Source organism: Meriones unguiculatus (assembly GCF_030254825.1).
Source record: "Meriones unguiculatus strain TT.TT164.6M chromosome 13 unlocalized genomic scaffold, Bangor_MerUng_6.1 Chr13_unordered_Scaffold_45, whole genome shotgun sequence".
In the NCBI taxonomy this organism is placed as follows: domain Eukaryota; kingdom Metazoa; phylum Chordata; class Mammalia; order Rodentia; family Muridae; genus Meriones; species Meriones unguiculatus.
This window is the reverse complement of record NW_026843652.1, coordinates 593688-615010: the sequence shown is the minus strand read 5'-3', so window position 1 is coordinate 615010 and position 21323 is coordinate 593688. Positions and strand designations below refer to the sequence as shown.

The following is a 21323-nucleotide window of genomic DNA, read 5'->3' as shown; positions in this document are numbered from 1 at the left end:
TTGTGGGTAGGTATTGTTTAAATTTGTTTTTGTCATTAAATATCTTGTTTGCTCCATCTATGATGACTGAGACTTTTGCTGGGTATAGTAGCCTGGGTGATCATCTGTGTTCTCTTAGGGTCTGCATGATATCTGTTCAGGCCCTTCTGGCTTTCATAGTCTCTGATGAAAAGTCAGGTGTGATAATGATTGGTTTGCCATTATATGTTACTTGGCCTTTTTCCTTTGCAGCTTTTAGTATTTTTTCTTTGTTCTGTATACTTACTGTTTATTATGTGGTGGGAGGATTTTCTATTCTGGTCTAATTTATTGGGTGTTCTTTAGGCCTCTTGTATTCTTGTAGACCTCTCTTTTAAGTTGGAGAAATTTTCTTCTATGATTTTGTTGAAAATATTTTCTGGGCCTTGGAGGAGGGAATCTTCTTTTTCCTTGATTCCTATTACTTTTAGGTTTTGCTTTTCATGTTGTCTTGGATTTCTTGGATGGTCTGTGTCAGGAATTTTTTAGATTTAACATTTTCTTTGATAGCTACATCTATTTATTCCATTGTGTCTTCCACACCTAAGATTCTTTCTTCCATCTCTCGTAGTCTATTGCTTATGCTTACTTCTGTAGTTCCTCTTTTCCTCCCTAAGTTCTTTCTCTCCACAGTTTCCTCCACTTGTGTTTTCTTTAATTTTTTTCCAATTCTCTTATCAGATCTTGAGCCATTTTATTGATTTCCTTCACTTCTCTGACCGTATTTTCCTTCAATTCCTTCAGCTGTTTGTTCAAACAATCCTCTGTTTCTTTAATATCTTTTAGTGATTTAAGTATTTCCTCTCTAAAAGCCACAAATTACTTGGCTGCAACTTCCTGTATTTCTTTAAGGATGTCCATAATCTGTTTGACTTTATCTTCCTCCATTTCTTTGCAAAAGGCAATAATCTGTTTGACTTTATCTTCATCTAGATCTTTATGTAGTTTATTTTTTTCCGCTATTATCCTGTTCATAAGCACAGATGTAAGGTCATCTTCTTGAATTTCATTTACCATGGTGTGTCCAGGGCGGCTTGCCCCTGAATAACCGGGTTCTGGAGATGCCATACTGCTCTGTCTTTTTGAGCTTTTACACTTGCCTCTACCCATTTGGCTATTTTAGGTGTTGGGTGTTAGTTTCTGGCGCTTCCTGGAATCCTGTGGTGGGGATAATCCCCTTGGCAGGAAGATGATTTTTCCTGAAGGAGGGCTCCTCAGCTTTTGAGGTACTGTCACTGAATAGCAGGTATTTCTCAGGAATTGCCAAAACTCACCACAGGCATAGAGACCTGAGCAGTAATTGTGGTCTTTGTTAGTCAAGGGGGCTCTTCTCTCACCCAGAGAAGTCCTGGAGACAGCTGTCCTGCTTCTGGCTTTCTTGCTGTAAATTTAGTAAGCTGTAGCTGTAACCTGGGTACCCCATGGTTTGGTCAGCTTAGTTAGGGATAACTGGTTGTCCCTTAGAGCAGTATCTGGGGGTTGATCTTGGGGATCCCAGGCTTCTGTTGGTCTGAGGTTAGAGCTCTGTGCCCCAGTACCGAAGCAGTAACCCGTGGCAGCTGATCACTGCTCTCACATGTGCAGCAGGAGGCTAGAGTCTGGAGCCTGTGAATAACCAGAAACTTCTCCAGAGCTAGGTGTCCTGAGGTAGGGTCAGATGTTTTCCCCACCTTTGGGTTTTCTCCCAACATGAAGACCTAGTCTGTGGTGTTTGACATGGTGTGTAGAATGGGTAGGCACTTGCCAGATGGCTACCAAGCTGGTGACTGGGAAAGAACCTGAAAACATTTCCAAGAATATTCCCATGTGTGGTGGTGGTAGTGTGTGTGTGGGGGAGTTGGCTGAGTGCTCTAAGCTGGGACCTGCTCTTTCCCTGCCTGTGGGGTTTTATCCAGACAGGGAAACCCATCCTCTAGTGTCCTGGGGCACAGAGTTCTGTCTGTGATGGAGAGTAGGGCATGCAGGTCTCGCAACTGGAGGCCCACTCAAGGCTGGAAGCTGTGCACCCACCAGCCTGCAGGACCTTTTCCAGGGATAGACTGGGTGACCTGAGGTCAGTCCAACTTTCTTCTTCCCTGTTCTTTTTTTTTTTTTTTTGAGACTGGGGCTCCCAGTCTCTGGTGCCCAGGAGCACACAGTTTTGCCTGGGAAGGTGATCAGGACACACAGGTGCATCCTGCGCATGAGATATTTTCCGGGTTCTCACTGAGTGACCTGAGAGTGGAACTGAATGATCCCCACACCACTGAGTTTCCTCTCACCTGGGAAACACGATTGCTGTTCTTTTAGGACCCAGAGTTTAGTCTTTTAGTTGCTGTACCAACATTGCTGTCTTGTTCCTATCCTGGTCCTCCTGGCAATGCCATCTTGGATTCCCTTTTCCTCATCCCTTTCAATTAATTTTGGTTGAAAGTCTGTTTTATTAGATATTAGAATAGTTACTCCTGCTTCCTTCTTGGGTCCCTTTGCTTGAAAAACTTATTCCTGCTGCAACATCCAAGGAATTTTCACAGGGATTTGCTGGGCACTCTGAGGTTGGACCCAATTGTTTCCCTCATCATTGGTTTTCTTCTTACCTTGGAAACACAGTCAGTGGTGTTTGGGGGACCACAGATCCAACTATTGGTCACTGTGCAGTCTCTGCTCCCCAGGTTATCAGACACAGTGTACAATCACCCCAGCCATCTGGGATCTATTTTTAGTTTTTACTGAATATAAGTATTTTGATTGTATGCATGAATATGCACCTCTTGTGTGCCTAATCCTCACAGTAGTCTGAAGATGTCTTCAGAATTCATGAACTTATAGCAATTGAAAGTAGTGGGTCCCAAGTAAACACTAACAATTGAGCCCAATTATATGCAAGAGCAGTAAGAGCTCCTCACTGCTGAGCCATTTCTCCTATTTTATGTTGCTCATTTATGATCATCATTTACACCACTAATATTTTTGTCTTCTATTTTTACCTGTTTAAACATGCATTCCCTTTTAGTAAGATATCATTGAAGTTACAGTTTAAGCTGGGGCACTGCGGATTTCTGGAAAATAAATATACAACAGGAGTGAATGTATAATTCCTTGTAGAAGCTTCAGTAAAGACCTCTGAGTTCTTTCAATATTTTGTGTTTGTTTGATTGACTTTTAGGGGAGGCTCTGTCTTACTATATAGGTCTGGCTGTCCTAGAACTCTTTGAAGAGATAATGCTGACATCCAGTTCAATAAGGTACACCTGTGTCTGCCTCCTGAGTGATGGAATTGAAGGCATGACAGAATACACCCAGCTTGTCCACCATTTTTTGTAGTTAGTAACTGTTAATAAATTTCTCTGATCTGTACTTAGTATTGTTCATCTGTTAATTTCTCTCTCTGTGTGTCTCTGTCTCTATGTGTCTGTCTCTCTATTTCACACTCTTCTCTCTGTCTTTGTCCACATTAATTGCCATGTCTATTCCAAAGCTATATCCTCTTCAAAAAGTTCAGATATGATACAGTTAAAACTTGTTATTCCGTTTTCTTCTAAAATGACTTAGTGATAACATTAACACTTCTTTTTTAATGGAAAAGTTTTAATCTTTATTTTTAATCTATAGACTACATTATTAAGTAAGGAGGATATACAAAACAATGATCAAAGAATAATTATGTGTTCTATTCCTTTTCTTTTGTCTGGTCACAAAGAAATATGATGTTATTGGCTATGATTGTGGTTGCTTGCCACTCACATTATTTTTATCCATGTATTCACTGTAGTCCACTTTCCCTTCCACAAATATATGAGCCCCCCTCTTCACATACTAATATGCCACATCCCTGAGCCCTGGTCAAAACATAATATTCAGTACCATGTTGTCTTTTGACTAATGTTACCCATCTGTTCAGTGTCCCCTGATCAACACATCTCATTTGTTGCTATATAAAATATCATGACTGTGTTTTGTCCTTCCACCTGTCTCATGACAGGGTGCTGACCTACTCACCCAAGTAACTGAAGATGATTCATAGATTGCTCAAGAACCCAACTAATGGCTACTTTATATTCATGTCTTACAAACTGATGAAACACAGGTTTTTGAAGCACGCCTTTGGTTTTTTTTTTTTTTCAATCTAACCTTTAGGCTTTTTCATCTCCCCTACTTCACATCACGCGCAGCACCCAACTGTCTAACATTCGCACTTCTGTGTCAGAAAATAAATTAAAGAAGCACTAGAATTATATGATTATATTGGCAATGAAGTATAAATTTATATTGTTGCCACTGTTTCTGTTGTACAAATGTATGGCATATTTTAGAATTCGGTGACCTTCAATGACGTGCATGTGAAATTCAGCCAAGAAGAGTGGGCCTTGCTGGAACCTTCACAGAAGCAACTCTACAAAGATGTGATGCTAGAGACCTGTGAAAACCTCACTTCTATAGGTAAGACTGCAATTTTTCTTTCACTTTTAAAATAAAGAGACAAATCTTACTTTGTTATTGATCCTCTTCTGTAATTCCAATTGAGAATGAGGAGGAATGTGGTAAATAAATCAGGCATGGTTCTAAGGGTCACAGAAGATAGTGAGTTAAGTTTACCTTAATAATAATATGATATTTCCAATAATATATATTTTCTCGTACTATATTTTAGGCTACAATTGGGATGACCATAATATTGAAGAACATTTTCAAAGTTCTACAAGTAATAAAAGGTAACTTTATGTGCATGTTGATACAGATATAAATCTTAAATTTTAATGTGTCCTGGAAGTTTGGTGTTTTTTGTTTGTTTGGTTATTGGCTGCTTTTTATTTTCTGTTTTTGAAAAAGATTTTTTTTTCTGGGTATCTGTGACTTTCTTAGACTTGCTTGTTAGACCAGCCTTACCTCAAAATCACACAGATCTGCCTGCTTCTGCCTCCACAAGTGCTGGGATTGAAGGCATGTACCAGCACACATGGCTGTGTCCTGGAAGTTTTAAAGAAAAGCAACAGTGTAAAAACAGCACTGCTTTATGCGTACTGATGATCATTAAAATCTCATCATTCCATGTACTTCAATGTCAGGTATCTGATTTGTGTTTACAAGGCACTCCCCTAAGATAGAAGAAAAAATAATAATATTGTAACAAAAATACCATTTGAATCATATGGACATTACAGCTACTGACTTGAACTGCCAATCTGTTTAGTCTCATTCTATCTACTCAGATATTGTAAGAGGTATACACACTGAATTGGTGATCAGTATGTGTCCAAAACCTTCTAATAAGCAAAAAATTTATAGTAGAACCAGTGTTACTCATTTTCGTGCAGTAACATTGTAAAGTTTAGTGAAAGGAGCAGCTTATGAGAATCAAGAATTTTGTTGTGGAGAAACCTTAATCCCTATATGACATGTCTATGATGAACAAAAAACGAACTGTGTTAATTCAATGTGGGAATCTTTATTATTTTTGTAAATTAAACTGGTATATCATATGTCAAAATGATTCTAAGACACATGAGCATAGGGATATTGAAAGAAGCAGTGTCCCTGTCTTTCTCCAAGAACAATTGATTTGGTAGTAGTCCCCACTGTGAGTAAATTTTCTGAATGTGATAAATGGTTACTGTTAATTGGTTTTGCAACTTCACTGAGAATTTATCAGCAAACTCATATTGCTGAAAATACCTATGAATACTAGGAATTTGGAACTTCTGCTTGTCCTGGCTCACTTTGTAAATGAAGTATCATTCATACAGTACAAAAATTTGTGAATGGGATTGCTGTGGTAAAACTCTGAATTCTTATAATACTCTTCATATATAGTAGAAAACCTGTTATAGAAAAATGATGCTATAAAAGTGATCCACATAACAAATTCTCTTACCATCACAGGAATATTCAAAAATACCCGTAATGAAGGAGAATACCGTGAATGTAAATAAAGTGATAAAACTTTAAAATTTGATTCTTCTTTACCATTAGACAAAATTATGAAATTAATTCATATAGATAAATATATTTATTAGTGTAATGAAATGACTGTGGTAAATCTTTCACATGTGCCAATTTTCTTTGCAGGCATGAAAGCAGTCATACTGGAGAGAAACCCTTTAAATGCACTCTATGTGGGAAAACCTTCCCGTATATCACTGTTCTTATATGGCATAAAAGAACACACACTGGAGAGAAGCCTTACAAATGTAATCAATGTGGTAAAGCCTTTGCAAAAAGCAGTCAGCTCATACGGCATAAAAGAACACATACTGGAGAGAAACCTTATGAATGTAACCAGTGTGGTAAAGCCTTTGCACAAAACAGTCATCTCATAAGCCATAAAAGAACACACACTGGTGAGAAACCTTATGAATGTAATGAGTGTGGCAAAGCCTTTGCAGAAAACAGTCATCTCATGAGCCATAAAAGAACACACACTGGAGAAAAACGTTATGAATGTAATGAGTGTGGCAAAGCCTTTGCAGAAAACAGTCATCTCATGAGCCATAAAAGAACACACACTGGAGAGAAACCTTATGAATGTAATGAGTGTGGCAAAGCCTTTGCAGAAAACAGTACTCTCTTAAGCCATAAAAGAACACACACTGGAGAGAAACCTTATGAATGTAACCAGTGTGGTAAAGCCTTTGCAAAAAACAGTCATCTCATGAGCCATAAAAGAACACACACGGGAGAGAAACCTTATGAATGTAATGAGTGTGGCAAAGCCTTTGCAGAAAACAGTACTCTCTTAAGCCATAAAAGAACACACACTGGAGAGAAACCTTATGAATGTAACCAGTGTGGTAAAGCCTTTGCACAAAACAGTCATCTCATGAGCCATAAAAGAGCACACAGTGGAGAGAAACCTTATGAATGTAATGAGTGTGGTAAAGCCTTTGCCAAAAACAGTCATCTCATGAGCCATAAAAGAACACACACTGGAGAGAAACCTTATGAATGTAATGAGTGTGGCAAAGCCTTTGCAGAAAACAGTACTCTCTTAAGCCATAAAAGAACACACACTGGAGAGAAACCTTATGAATGTAACCAGTGTGGTAAAGCCTTTGCAAAAAACAGTCATCTCATGAGCCATAAAAGAACACACACTGGAGAGAAACCTTATCAATGTAACCAGTGTGGTAAAGCCTTTGCAGAAAACAGTCATCTCATAAGACATAAAAGAACACATACTGGAAAGAAAACTTATGAATATACCCAACCTGATAAAGCCTTTGCACAGCAGAGTAGTCTCCGAAAACAGGAAAAGACACACAGTGGAGAGAAGCCTTGTGAGGGTAATTAGTGTGATAAAGCCTTTGCATGTAACAATCATCTCCTAAGACAACAGCACATTCTGGAGGGAAACCATATGAATATAACTATGTGGCAAAGCCTTTGCACATAACATCTCCTAATACATAAAATAACACATACTGGAAAGATGTCTGACTGTAACCGATGTGAAAAAACTTTTGGACTTCAGAATAATCTCCACACTCATGAAAGAAACCCTAACGGACAGAAAGACTGTGAGTGCTTTTAACATGGTGAAACCATTCCACATTTGTATAATCTTCATCATCATGAAAGGATTCATAATAGAGGAAAAACTTATGAATGTGTTAAAATGGTGAGGCCTTGCACAAATCTAGAGTCATCATCATCATAAAAGTATCCTTACTGGAGAGGAATTCTGTGAGTATAAGCAATTTGGAAAGGCCTTTGTGTACTTTGGTCCACTGAGATGCAACAGAACTGTAAAACTAGCTCAGTGGAAATGACCTCCCTTTTCTGAAGGGAACATGCAACAGTACTATATAATAAGGGGCAATAGGAACGGAGGGTAGTCATTGGGCAGAGAAGGGAGAGGGATTACTATTGGAATTTAAAGTAAATAAACTTATTTTTAAAAAGAATACAATTAATGTTGAATATCAATTACATGCAACAGTATTATATAATAAGGTGTTTATGGAAGACTTATTGATAATCTTGATTCTCACCATTTACTGTTTTCAGTTGCCTCACTTTACACAAGAAACTTTGAGTCCAGTGGATGAATATGTAGGGAATGGTGAACTAACACCAGCCAGGAAGTTCTCTGAGAATATCACAACAGTGGTAGCCTGTAGAAGTTTCTTTGCGTGCACATACCTATGGTTCCAGGGGTTCTATTGAAAACCATCACAACCCAGACTGAATTTTGAGATGTGAGGGAGGAGGCTTTCTCTTCCATGTATGACCCTGCTGCTGGCCTAGTTGTAAAACCATGGCAAGGGTGTGTTTTCTCTGCCTGACTTCATCTGGAGAGTGCCTTTAGACATAGATGCCACCAACCAAAATTGATACATGGCCTTTGACACAGATCCCTGATAACTCCCCTCCCTTCAAATATAGGTTAATTAGGTTCCATGTTCTTTTTCACATGATAGGAATGTGCTGTTTAATGCAAATCAAGCATCCTTGAAGTGCCCTGTTTTAAAAAATTATCTACACTTATTTTAGAGCATCCCAGTCACTCCCCAAGGGGTACATACCCTCTGTTTTCTAGAATTAAAGTTGAACTTACTTTCTAAAGTTGAACTTACTTTCCCCGAGTATTCTGATCTTTGTTATGCTTTGGTGGCTTCCAAGCTTTATACCTCATCTTCTGGGCCTCCTTCCTTCCTGGGCTGGTGGGAAACAGCCTCCAGGCAGCAAGAGAACCACGTTCTCTGAAATGCTTGTGAAAAAAAATGTTTCACACTTCATAGCATTTCAAATTTCACATGTTTCTTGATGTGAGATGGTAAATCAAACAGTGTCTTGGGGGTGGGACTCTCTAAAATGAGTTATACCTATTGTTTAGTTCACAGTAAGCTTGCAGGCAAGGTTCATGGTATGAAATCTTCTGATGTGAGCACAGTGGCCTATGCAGAAGTAATAAGAGCAGAAATTTTATTTCCCTGATTTTAATAGCTGAGTAGTGTTCTGATAATGTGTGGATGGATGGGAGAGGAGGGGAACTCCCCCTATGAGAGGATTAGGGGAAAGGGTTTGGGGGAAAGAGGGAAGAAGTGTGGGACCAGTAGGAGTTGAGGGAGTGACCTTTAAAAGGGGTATACAACGAATAAATTGTGAAAAAATAAAAATGATTAATAACATACAAATTAATTAGAAAAGCAAAACGACAGCAAAAATTTGAGTCCAGTCTGGGTACCCACCCTCCCTCAAAGAAAAGAAAGAAGATATAAAGAAAGCAAAGAAAAATAGAATCTTTGTCTTTGCCACCTTTCTTCCTTGTGAGCTCATTTTTTAATCATTACCTAGTGGAGACCAAACTGCTCAGTCTGAAGTTTATATTTCCATAGATGTAGGTTTCATACCTGGAACAAAAGGCAGAGGTTCATATTTAACATATCAATACAGAATTAGCTGCCAATTTTTTCCCAGCAATCCCTCAGTTCTTCCATGTTTTACGGTCCTCAAGGCTTGCATAGCCCACCCAATACCCTGAATTCACACCTCCTTGTAAGTTCACACCTCCTACCACGCTCCCACCTCCCTGGACGCTCTCATCTACCACACTCACACCTCCCTGCACGTTCATACCTTCTTGCATGTTCACCCTTCCCTACAGGTTCAAATCTCCCTGCAAGTTCACACCTCCTACTACACTCACACCTCCATTCATGCTCACACCTCCTACAAGGCTCACACCTTCTTGCCCGCTCACATCTCCTTGCACGGTCACACCTCCCTACATGTTCACACATCCCCACACGCTCACACATCCCCACATGCTCACATCTCCCTGCAAGTTCATACCTCCTACCATGCTCACATCTCCCTGCATGCTCACACCTCCCTGTATGCTCACACCTCCATGCACACTCATGCCTCCCTGCACAGTCACACCTACCTGCACATTCACACCTACCTGCACATTTACACCTCCCTACATGTTCAAAACTCCTTGCAGGCTCACACCTCCCTGCATGTTCACACCTCTCTCACACCTCCATGCAAGTTTACACCTTCTAGCATGCTCACACCTCCCTTGATGCTCACACCTACAAGGCTCACATCTCCCTGCACGCTCAAACCTCCCTGCATGCTCACATATCCCTGCACGTTCACACCTTCTACCATGCTCACAGCTCCCTGCAGGCTCACACCTCCCTGCATGCTAACACCTTTGTGCACATTCACACCTCTGTGCAGGTTTGCACCTCTCTACATGTTCACACCTCCCTGCAGGCTCACATGTCCCTACATGTTCATACCTCCCTACAAGCTCACACCTCTCTTCAAGTTTACAGCTTCTACCATGCTCACACCTCCCTGCACACTCTCTCCTACAAGGCTCACACTTCCCTGGATGCTCACACCTACTATGCTCACAGCTCCCTGCATACTTACAGTTCCCTGCACATTCACACATCCTTGCACATTCACACCTCCCTGTATGCTCACACCTCCCTGCAAGTTCACACCTTATATCATGCTCACACCTCCCTGCATGCACACACCTACCTGCACATTCACAGCTCTGTGCACATTCATACCTCTCTACATGTTCACACCTCCCTGCATGCTCACACCTCACTGCACGCCCACTCCTCCTACAAGCCTCACACCTCTCTGGATGCTCATAAGTACTACGCTCACAGCTCCCTGCACACGTAAACCTCCTTGCATATTCACATCTTCCTACATGTTCACACCTCCCTAAAATTTCACACCTTCTTCCATGCTCACACCTCCCTGCAAGTTCACACCTCCTACCATGCTCTCACCTCCCTGCATGCTCACAACTCCCTGAAGATTCACACCTCCTTGCACCTTCACACCTCCCTACAGGTTCACAACTCCCTGCAGGTTCACACCTCATACCATGCAAACACCTCCCTGCATGCATACACCTCATACCATGCTCACACCTCCCTGCATGCACACACCCACCTGCACATTCACAGCTCCGTGCACATTTACACCTATCTACATGTTCACACCTCCCTGCACATTCACATATACCTGCATGTTCACAACTCCCTACAAGCTCACACCTCCCTGCAAGTTCACTCCTCCTACCATGCTCACACCTCACTGCACACTCACTCCTCCTACAAGGCTCACACCGCCCTGGACGCTCACACCTACCATGCTCACGGCTCTCTGCATGCACACACCTCCTTGCATGCTCACACTTCCTGCATGCTCACACCTCCTTGCATGTTCACCCATCCCTACATGTTCACATCTCCCTGCAGGTTCACACCTCATGCCATGCTCACAACTCCCTGCAAGTTCACACATCCTACCATGCTCATACCACCCTGCATTCTCACACCTCCTATGAGGCTCACGCCTACTTGCCTGCTCACACCTCCCTGCATGCTCACACCTCCCTGCACATTCACGCCTCCTTGCATGTTCACACCTCCTACCATGCTCACATCTCCCTACACGCTCACCCCTCCCTGCATGCTCAAACCTCCCTGGACACTCACACCTCCTACAACGCCCACACCTCCTTGCACGTTCTCACCTCTGCATTCTCACACTTCCCTGCATGCTCACACCTCCCTGAATGCTCACACCTCCCTGCACATTCACACCTCTTTGCATTTTCACACCTCCCTACATGCTCACACCTCCCTGCAAGTTCACACCTCCCTTCATGCTCACAACTCCCTGAATGCTCATAACTCCCTGAATGCTCACACCTCACTGCATGCTCTCACCTCCCTGCATGCTTACACCTCCATTTTGGATCTCCCCTGTTGACAACTTTTGACTCGAAGTGCATGTTATCAGACCAAAAAAAATAAAAATATTCTCAGACAATAGAATATAGTTGTTTTCTGGTTCCACCTCCTTGTGATTCTTTCAAACCTGTAACCACAAGTCAGTTTCTGTGTCTAATGTAGAGGGGATGTTCTCAGAAGTAGAAAATAGGCGGATCCTGTCTCTTAGACAGTCTGGTAGTTCATGTGTTTTTTATTGAGAATTTTAGACCACTTATTGAATTATTGTTGAAAGATGTATGCTGATTCCTGTCATGTTCATGACCTCATGCTGTTTTCTTGGGCTGATTCAACCACCTCACGTCCCAGGGGAACGTCTTTAAGCACCTTGTGATGTCTCAGATGTGTTAATTCTTCTCCTTAGGTGGAGGTATTCCTCCTCATTTTCTCTACTGACCCGTCTCTGGACACATCAAATCTTTTCATATGTGTTTATCCTAAACGAATATCCCTCTCTCGGTTTTAATACATACCATTGCAGATGATAACGTCTTTGCTAACAATGACGGTGTCCAAGGAGTCAGGCTCGGTGTTTTGATTTCCTTTTGAGTTTAAAGTTGATGTATTATTCTAGCAGGCTCGCCACCTTTGTAAGCTCGTTCATCTTTCTCCATTCAAGTTTTAATAACATTTTTAATTTTGTGTTTCTAATGTTTTAACTAAAATACATTGTTAAAATTCACATAACAATCTCTCTTTCTCTCTCTCCGTTTGTTTCGGGAGGATTCCAGGGTTAATGATAATATTAGGGACAGGACTTTAGCTCTTGACCACCAACAACTGGTCAGGAAGTATCACCAGGAAAAAAAAAAGAAATGGCGGAGGGAGCCTAGGATTCTCCTCTAGGAATAAGTAAAAATCAGCTGCTGGCCCAAACCGGAAAGCTTTGTAAACAGGTTTGATCTGAAATTAGCTCTTGTGAAGGAGAGGACTTCTGCAGGAGCCATCTCCTGGGCTGGTGAGGAGACCAGGCCCCCTGTGGGAGGAGCCATCACCTGGGCTGGTGAGGAGATCCCGCCCCCTGTGGGAGGAGCCATCTTCTGGGCTTGTGGTGAGACCAAGGCCCCTGTGGACAGAGCCAGCCCTGGGCGGCTGGTCCACTGCCTCTGCATCAGCTCCCGCCTTCCTTCACTTCCGTCACCGGCTGGGGTTTGGTCATCTGATTATCATCATCTGATTATCATCATCTGATTATTATTATCTGATTATTATTATATTATCATCTGAACATTATTATCTGATATTATTATTATCTCTTCATTATTGTAATCTAATCATTATTATTTGATATTATCAACTGATTACCATTATGATTATCCGTTTATTATTATTTGTATATTATGATATGGTTATTATCTGATTATGATTATTATCTGATATTATTATCATTATCTGTTTATTATTATTATCTGTTTATTATTATGTGATTATTATTATCTGGCTAGTATTATCTGGTTATTATTATCTGATTATTATTATTTGATTATTATTATCTGATCATTATTATCTGTTCATTATTATTATCTGATTATGATTATGTGTTTATTATCATTTTCTTATTATTATTATCTGATATTATTATCATCTGATCATTATTATTATCATCTGATCCTTATTATCTGTTTATTATTACCTGTTTATTACCATCTGATTATTATCATCTGGTTCATATCGGTTTATTATTATCTGTTTATTATCATTATCTGATTATTATTACCTGATTTTTATCATTTATTGGTAATTTTGTCTGTTTACTATTATTATTTTATTATTGTCACTTTCTTGTGTGTGAGAAGTGCGAGGGGCCCTTTAACAGCTTTCCTCAGAGCCGCCTTCTGCCACCATCACTGTCACTGTCGCAATCACCATCGCCCTCCATCCCTGGATGTGGAGTGGACACAGGAGTCCTGTCCCTTCTGCACAGCACTCTGGTATCTCTCTGTCTCTGTCTCTCTGTCTCTCTGCCTCTCTGTGTCTCTCTGTCTCTGTGTCTGTCTCTGTTTCTGTTACTGTGTCTGTGTCTGTCTCTGTCTCTCTCTGTCTCTGTCTCTCTGTGTCTCTGTTGGTCTGTGTTTCTGTCTCTGACTCTCTGTCTCTGTCTCTGACTCTGTCTCTGTCTCTCTCTGCCTCTATCTGTCTCTCTCTGTCTGTCTCTGTCTCTCTGTCTCTGTCTATCTCTCTGTGTCTCTCTCTGTCTCTGTCTCTCTATGTCTCTCTGTCTTTCTGTTTCTCTCTGTGTGTCTCTCTGTCTCTGCATCTCTGTCTCTGTCTCTCTCTCTGTATCTGTCTCTGTGTCTCTGTCTCTCTGTCTCCATCTCTGTCTCTGTGTATGTCTGTTTCTCTCTGTCTCTGTCCCTGTCTCTGCCTCTGTCTGTCTCTGTCTCTCTGTCTTTCTGTATCTCTGTCTCTGGGTGTGTCTCTGTCTCTCTGTCTGTCTCTCTGTTTCTCTGTCTCTCTCTGTCCCTGTCTCTCTGTCTCCCTCTGTATCTCTATCTCTGTATCTCTGTCTCTGTGTCTCTGGCTCTGTGTCTCTGGCTCTGTGTCTCTGAGTCTCTGTCTCTCTGTGTCTGTCTCTTTTTCTCTCTGTCTCTCCTCGTCTGTGAACCCTGAGTATTCAAGCTCATTTAAATATATTTGAATGTGTTTGACTTTATTTTAATACACGGGTATTTGAATAAATTTGAATATATTTAAATACATTACGCGATGCACTGGAATGTGCTGTGGAGCTCAAAGGACGCCCTTCCAGGCCAGTCCCTCCCAGCTCCTCAGAGGTCACCTCCTGGAGGTTGGTCTGATGGTAAGCGTTCGGCCCTCTGGGTAACCTGCCTGAGGGGTCACATGGGGGTCCTTGTACTGCGACCTGGAGGATGGCAAACATGTTATTAGTACATTGTAATGATAACGATGTGTTATCAGCTCCTTCTCTCTGGGCTCCCTCCGCGCAGGCAATGGACTTAACCCTATGTGCAAATCCTTCAGTCCTCTGTGCACTCATTCATTCATTCACTCATTCATTCATTAATTCATTCTCCTCCTCCTTCTCTTCCTCCTACTTCTCCTCCTTCTCCTCCTTCTCCTTCTCCTCTTACTTCGTCCTCTTTTTCCTCCTCCTTCTCCTTCTCCTCCTCCTCCTCCTTCTCCTCCTTCTTTTCCTCCTTCCTCTTCTCCTCCTTCTCCTTCCTCCTCTTTTTCCTCCTCCTTTTTCTTCTCCTCCTCCTCCTTTTTCTCCTCCCTCCTCCTTCTTTTTTTCCTCCTCCTCTTACTTCCTCCTCTTTTGCCTCCTCCCTCTTCTTCTCCTCCTCCTTCTCTTTCTCCTCTTCCTCCTCTGCCTCCAGAATCCAGGAAGCATCTTAAAGTCTTGGGGAGACAATTGAAAGGTCTGATACCCCTTCCTCTCCTCCACCCCTGGAGTGTGTCTAACTGTGACCTTCTCCTCACTTACCCCCGCACAGCGTTCTTCTCTCACAAGGTGGAACACAAGAGCAAGACCCACAACGGCAGGAGCTTCCAGAGGACAAGGACGCTGCCAAGTGAATCCAAACCCGGTGGGGGCTGCCGGCTGGGGGAGGGAGGAGAGGGGAAGGTGGTGAGTAGGTTTCTGCAGCGTTCTGGAGCTCAGGGAGGCGTGAGTTCGAGGCCATCCTGGTCCACAGAGCAAGTCCGGGACTTGGCTGGAGCCACAAAGAGAGACCCTGTCTCGAAATAATTCACAAGCAATTGGGGCAGCCTGGAATTCTTTATTTCTCTCTTTCTCTCCTTCCTTCCCTCCCTCCTTCCTTCCTTCCTTCCTTCCTTCCTTCCTTCCTTCCTCCCTCCCTCCTTCACTCCCTCCTTCTTTCCCTCCCATCCCTTTCTCTTCATCCTTCCTTCTCTCCCTCATTCCCTCCTTCCTTCCCTCCCTTCTTCCCTCCATCCTTCCTTCCTCCCTCCTTCCTTCCTTCCATATCAAAAAGGGGGCAGGCCAAAGGTAGCCCAAACAAATGTAAAACTCCAGGTACAAGATGCCTAGCATATCCTTAAATGCTAAAAGGGAAAGTGAGTTCATATAAAGTTTGGCTATAAAGGCCCATCCTGTGCAAAAAAAGGGGGCAAGCCAAAAAATAGTCACAACCAATATAAAACTGAGGTACAATATGCCTGTGGTATGCTTAAATGCTAAAGGTAAGAGGGAGTTTAAATAAAGTTTGGCTATAAAGGCATAACTTCCCATTCTATATTAAAAAAGGGGATAGGACAAATAGCTACAGCATATATAAAAACCTAGGCCTAAACCTTTAAACAGGTACAGGATACCTAGGGTATGCTTAAATTCTAAATTAAAAAGGAGTTTATATAAAGTTTATTTAAAACATGCCTTTTCTGTTGCTCAAGGCAACCGGCTTGTCTCTCTAATGGAAGACCTCTCGGGAGATAGGTAGCAGCTTGGCCTAATACAACACTTACCCAAGATCCCCCCAAAAGATACTTTGATCTATCCAACATTGTTTTTATTTCAACATGATAATGATTGTATGTTCAATAATAATGGTAACTTATATTGTTGATCCCTTTACATGGAAACAATTCTCAACCTGACTGAGACATAAAAATATGTCTCCAGTCAAAACATCAACAAAACATGGCCAATAAATCCTTGGCTATAATATCTTCAAAAATTCATTATGCCATTATTTTATTTGGCATAGTTAAAATTGGCTTACAGTTTAGTTTCATCCTGCACATCTCATACATTTATAATTTTAGAACTGTATGATACTTGTGAGAAATTATATGTATGCAGAACAAAAGGACTGGACACTGGAGATGCTGGACAAAACCTGACAGAATCCTCCTTCCAGCATGCTGAGAATTTAACATATTTGTTCTAGTCTCTCGCATGTTCCAGCATTCTGCTTGTTACTGCCTCAAATGCTTCAATATTTCAATATTATTTGGTGATATTTGACACCAAAAAAAAAATAGGGCTTCTTCTTCAGACTGTTTTCTAAACTGAAATTTCTAGGCTAAGTGTATGAGGGAACATACAAGGTAAGGGTAGGGTAAGCAGTCAGGAGGCAGAGTTAGGAGGATCACATTTCTAGAAACATTTTTAAGAAGGAATTATGGTATTAATTTGTTAGTCCCATCATTCTTTCACTCTTATTTTCTTTCTTTATTTCTTCCAATCTATCTATCTATCTATCTATCTATCTATCTATCTATCTATCTATCTACCTATCTATTTATTATGTAGTTTTCGGCCTGCATGTACACCTGCACTCCATAAGAGGGCACCAGATCTCACTATAGATGGTTGTGAGTCACCATGTGGTTGCTGGGAATTGAACTCAGGACCTTTGGAAGAACAACCTATGCTCTTATCATCTGAGCCCAGCCCTGGTCCCACTTTTTTTTAGCTCATGTTCCATAAATTTTCTAACACATAAATGAATGTGTAATGAGCATCTGTAGAAGGAGGCATTGTTTTTCAAGGAAGGAAATGAAGTGTCTTAATTTCATTAAGAAATGTCTTAATGATTCTTTATTATGGTCACACATAAGTTTAAACAAATACTGCTGAGTTCATCTCAAGGGCTCATGTCACCATATGGTGAATTAAATTTATCATTGTATTTTCAGGACGATAATTATTTCTTACCTATGACCACTAGGAAGCTGTATGCTGCCTTAGCAATGACTGAGTAAACAGCAGCTTTTAAGAGGGAGGTGGGGAGGCCAGCCTTAAACTTGTGATCCTTTTGTCTCAGCCTTCTGAATGCTGAGGTTCCAGGCTTGGGCTGCTAAAGTGAGAACAGTGAAGCAGATAGTACATTTATCTGTTTTGTGTGTGGGGGGGGATTATCACATTTTAACATTTCCAAACTTTGTATGCATAACGTATCTCCCACATAATAAAATACTTAAATGTATCGCTCTGCCATGTCAGGCAACTCCTAACCAACTGTAATTCCAACTCCAGGGAATCCAGTGTCCTCTTCTCTCCCACATGGAAACACACACACACACTATACACAAACATATGTCTCTTTTAAAAAGTAAATGTGCAATCATCCTCACAACTAGAAAAGCACATTTTTTAAGAGGTGCCAATGAGAGGCACTGTGGTAATGTGGCCTCGACAGGCAGAATATTTTGTCAAGTGTTTCACACCTTTCTTCTTCAGTAGAAGGTTTTCACATATTCTCTTTACAAAATAAAAATAGAACCCTGTGTCTCACCACAACCCCCGCCCTATGGATCTTTTGTAGTTTTTCCTGCCTTCTTTGATTTCTATAAAAACAGTTCATAATCTCTGTCTACCTTTCTGAGACCAGGCCTGTTTTTCACTGGGAGAGTTGGCACTCATTAAAGAAAGTGTGGCAGGGATCCCAGAATTTCTTTTTCAGGGAGCAAGGACTTGCTGGGCCCTGGCTGAGCAGAAGAATTTAAACTGGGCACATTTAAACTGGGATTATGTAAATTTAAGCTGTGGCTGTGGGGTCAATAAAATAGCTTTACTTACTAATCTTCTTTTTTCCCCCTCCTAAGAACTGTAAATCCCATCTGTTTATTTTTACACATATGACTGTTTTGCCTACGTGAAAAGGTGTACCTGTGTACCAAGTGGATGCGTGGTGCCTGAAGAGACCAGAAGAGGGAGCTGAATCCCCTGGAACTGGAGTTACAGATGGGGTGAGCTACCAGGTGGGAAACACACCTGATCCTTTGCAAGAACAAGTGCTTTTAACCCCGAGCCTTTTCTGTAGCCCCAGAACTATGAAAGGCATCCATGATCTCGTCCTCAGTGTTGTGGCTTATTGGTAGAAATCTTCTCACAATATTGACTGTAAGTGTAGAAGGCAGTCACCGACATTTCTGGGTTCCCATGAAAACTCTACAACTACCTTGACCTTGCCCACGGTGCTATAGGGGTCAGTCAGGAAATTGGCTAAGACACTGCAGAACACCAACACACTGGGTGTCAGGAACCTGGCTTCTGTAGATCAGTCAGGAAAGCTCTAGCCAGAAAAATCACAGTGGACACTCATCAGTGAAAGGACAACTGAGTATCCCAGAACACAGTAGAAAGCAGGAGTTGTGTCCTTGTTGAACATGACAATTGCCATGGCCCGGGGGCATAGATTCAGGTCACTCCAAATTACACGTTCCCATGTGGAGGCAATCCCATTAAATATATATACTATCAGAAGAGCCATAAATGCTCTTCAGTTAGACCTTAGAAAAGTGGGTTATGGCAAAACAGGAAACTCAGCTATGGGCCTCCAATACCATAAGGTGAAATTCTTAACAACCGGCCTGGAAGAAGCTTGTGTTCTATTTAGCATGACCCTACAGGTATTCATCAGTCCTAAGACACTAGGTCCAACCAAGAGGCTGGCAAAGAATGGCAAATAGGGGCTAAAGATGGCCAAAGACAAATTGTTATCAGGCTCTGGACACATCAACATCTCCACATCACTCCAGTTCTGATGGGTTAGTCAGACTCTGTAGACACAGAGCCTCTGTGGGCATTCTCATTCCCATGATGAGGTGGGCGGTCAGGTTCAGGGTATGCAACTCTTTTAACATGGGAGAGAAATTCCCAGCAAACTTCACAGACAACAAGTTGAATCCAAGAGCAAATGAGAAGGATGATAGGCTATTGATACCAGCAACTGCCTCAGTGTTCCTGAATTATAGCATTAACTACACACACACACATTTAGTAGAATTCTTTCTCTGTCTGTCTGTCTCTATCTCTCTGTCTCCCTTTCTTTCTCTCTCTCAAACATATACACCCTAAATGACTCATGAACAGAGCTTCAGAGTGGCTTGTTGGGTGACGCAGATGACTGTGCTGTGGTGGCCAATGTAGAATAAATAGTAGAGGAAGCAGTAGCAGCAGATAATCAAGGGATGGCTTAGAATTCTGGGATTGCCCTTGGCCAGGAAAGGCTTAGTACTTCACAAATTGATTTAAACCACAGCGGTGATAGCAAAGAAGCACAGAAATGCACCAACCCTAGACCAGAAAATGCTAAATGGCAGGCCAGATCATTAGTTTGGGGAGGTGGATTTATGTCACGGGCACACACTTTCGTATTTCAGAAAGAAGAAATTGTCAGGCTCCAATCTTCCAGAAATCAATAAAATGGTTGAAGTGCCTAATGTTATTAATAAAAGGAGCAAAGAAAAAACATGAGGAAAACATGGGTGCAGAGATACAGATATTCGCTCACACAGAAATACCATGAAAGCATGAAACCAGAAGCCACAGGCATACAAAAGAAGTGAATATATATTGTAGCCTTGACAACCCACAAATATGCCCTTGAATATTTCTGTTGCCATCTGTTGCCGCTCATGGGGCTAACGGATTAGTCTGGTTTTTTGGCCCTTTGGAGAAAACTATCTTTAAAATTTATTATTATTATTATTATTATTATTATTATTATTATTATTATTATTATTTAAAGAGGTAGTGAGTGTTCTTTTTGGAGGGAGGGGATGTTTTTTTTGAAAATATATTATTTGTAGAGTATTCTGCCTGCATACCAGAAAAAAGGTGCCAGATCTCTCTATAGATGGTTGTGAACAACCACGTGGGTGCTGGAAATAGAACTCAGGACCTTTGGAAGAGAAGCCTGTGCTCTTAAGCTCTGTGACATCTCTCCAGCCCCCTCATTTATTATTATTTTATTATTTAATATTTATTGATTCATTTTACATCCCTGTCGTAGACGCTTCCCTCCTCTCCTCCTGGTTCTACTCTCCCTGTTTCCCCTATCACCCCTCACCTGGCTCCTCAGAGAAGGGGATCATCCCCTCCCCTGTGTCCACCCACCCATGCCACCATATCAAGTCACATCAGGACTCAGTGCATCCTCTTCCCCTGTGGTGAGGCAAGGTAGCCCCGACAGGGGAATGTAATAGAAAAGCTAGCTTGTGGGTCAGGGTGCATTCATATGTGTGTTGGTCCTGTTGTGTTTACAAAGCATTGTTACCCTCGTGTCCTTCATCCCCTTTGGTGCTTACACTCTGCACAGAGTTCCTTGAGCCCTTAGGGGAGGGAATTGCTGGAGACATCTCATTTAGGGTGGGGTGGTCCAAGGCCTCTCACTGTCTGCAAATCAACTACATGTGGATCTCTGTATTTGTTATCGTCTGCTGCAGGAAGAAGTTTTCTATGATGGCTGAGTAAGGCATCAATCTGTGATTATGGCTGTGCTCCTTTAGCACAACTATAGCATTTACATTTCTCTGATGTCCATGGCCTGTGTAGATGAAGGCTCCTGGTCACCCAAGCCATGTTGGATCAAGGTTGCTTTTCATGGAGTGAGCCACCTGAAACCCAATCAGATATTAACTGATCACTTCCATGAAATTTGCCCCAAAGTGCACCAGCAAATCTTGTACGCAGGTTATCATTGGAGAGTGAAGGGTGTATAGCTGGGTTGGTGTGTATTTTCCTCTTTAGGTGGATTGTAGTGAATGTTAAGGGGAATGCGAACAACCACAAGCATGCATGCCATGTCTTCAATGTCTTATGTATTGTTGAAAAACCAGGCA

At 41.7% G+C, this 21323-nt stretch overlaps 1 long non-coding RNA gene across 2 annotated transcripts in view; it reads left to right on the top strand.

Moving 5' to 3' along the window:
• The first annotated feature begins 4657 nt into the window (after positions 1–4657).
• The window catches only part of LOC132651323 (uncharacterized), a 310782-nt gene continuing 294116 nt past the window's right edge, over positions 4658–21323 (top strand). The window contains exons 1-3 of one of the 2 annotated variants that reach the window (XR_009589061.1): positions 4658–4709; positions 15227–15304; positions 18361–18458. This is a non-coding gene — a long non-coding RNA (uncharacterized LOC132651323). Of the gene's footprint in view, positions 4710–15110; positions 15305–18360; positions 18459–21323 lie in introns of those variants that run through there. The other variant, XR_009589062.1, reaches the window with a different exon arrangement.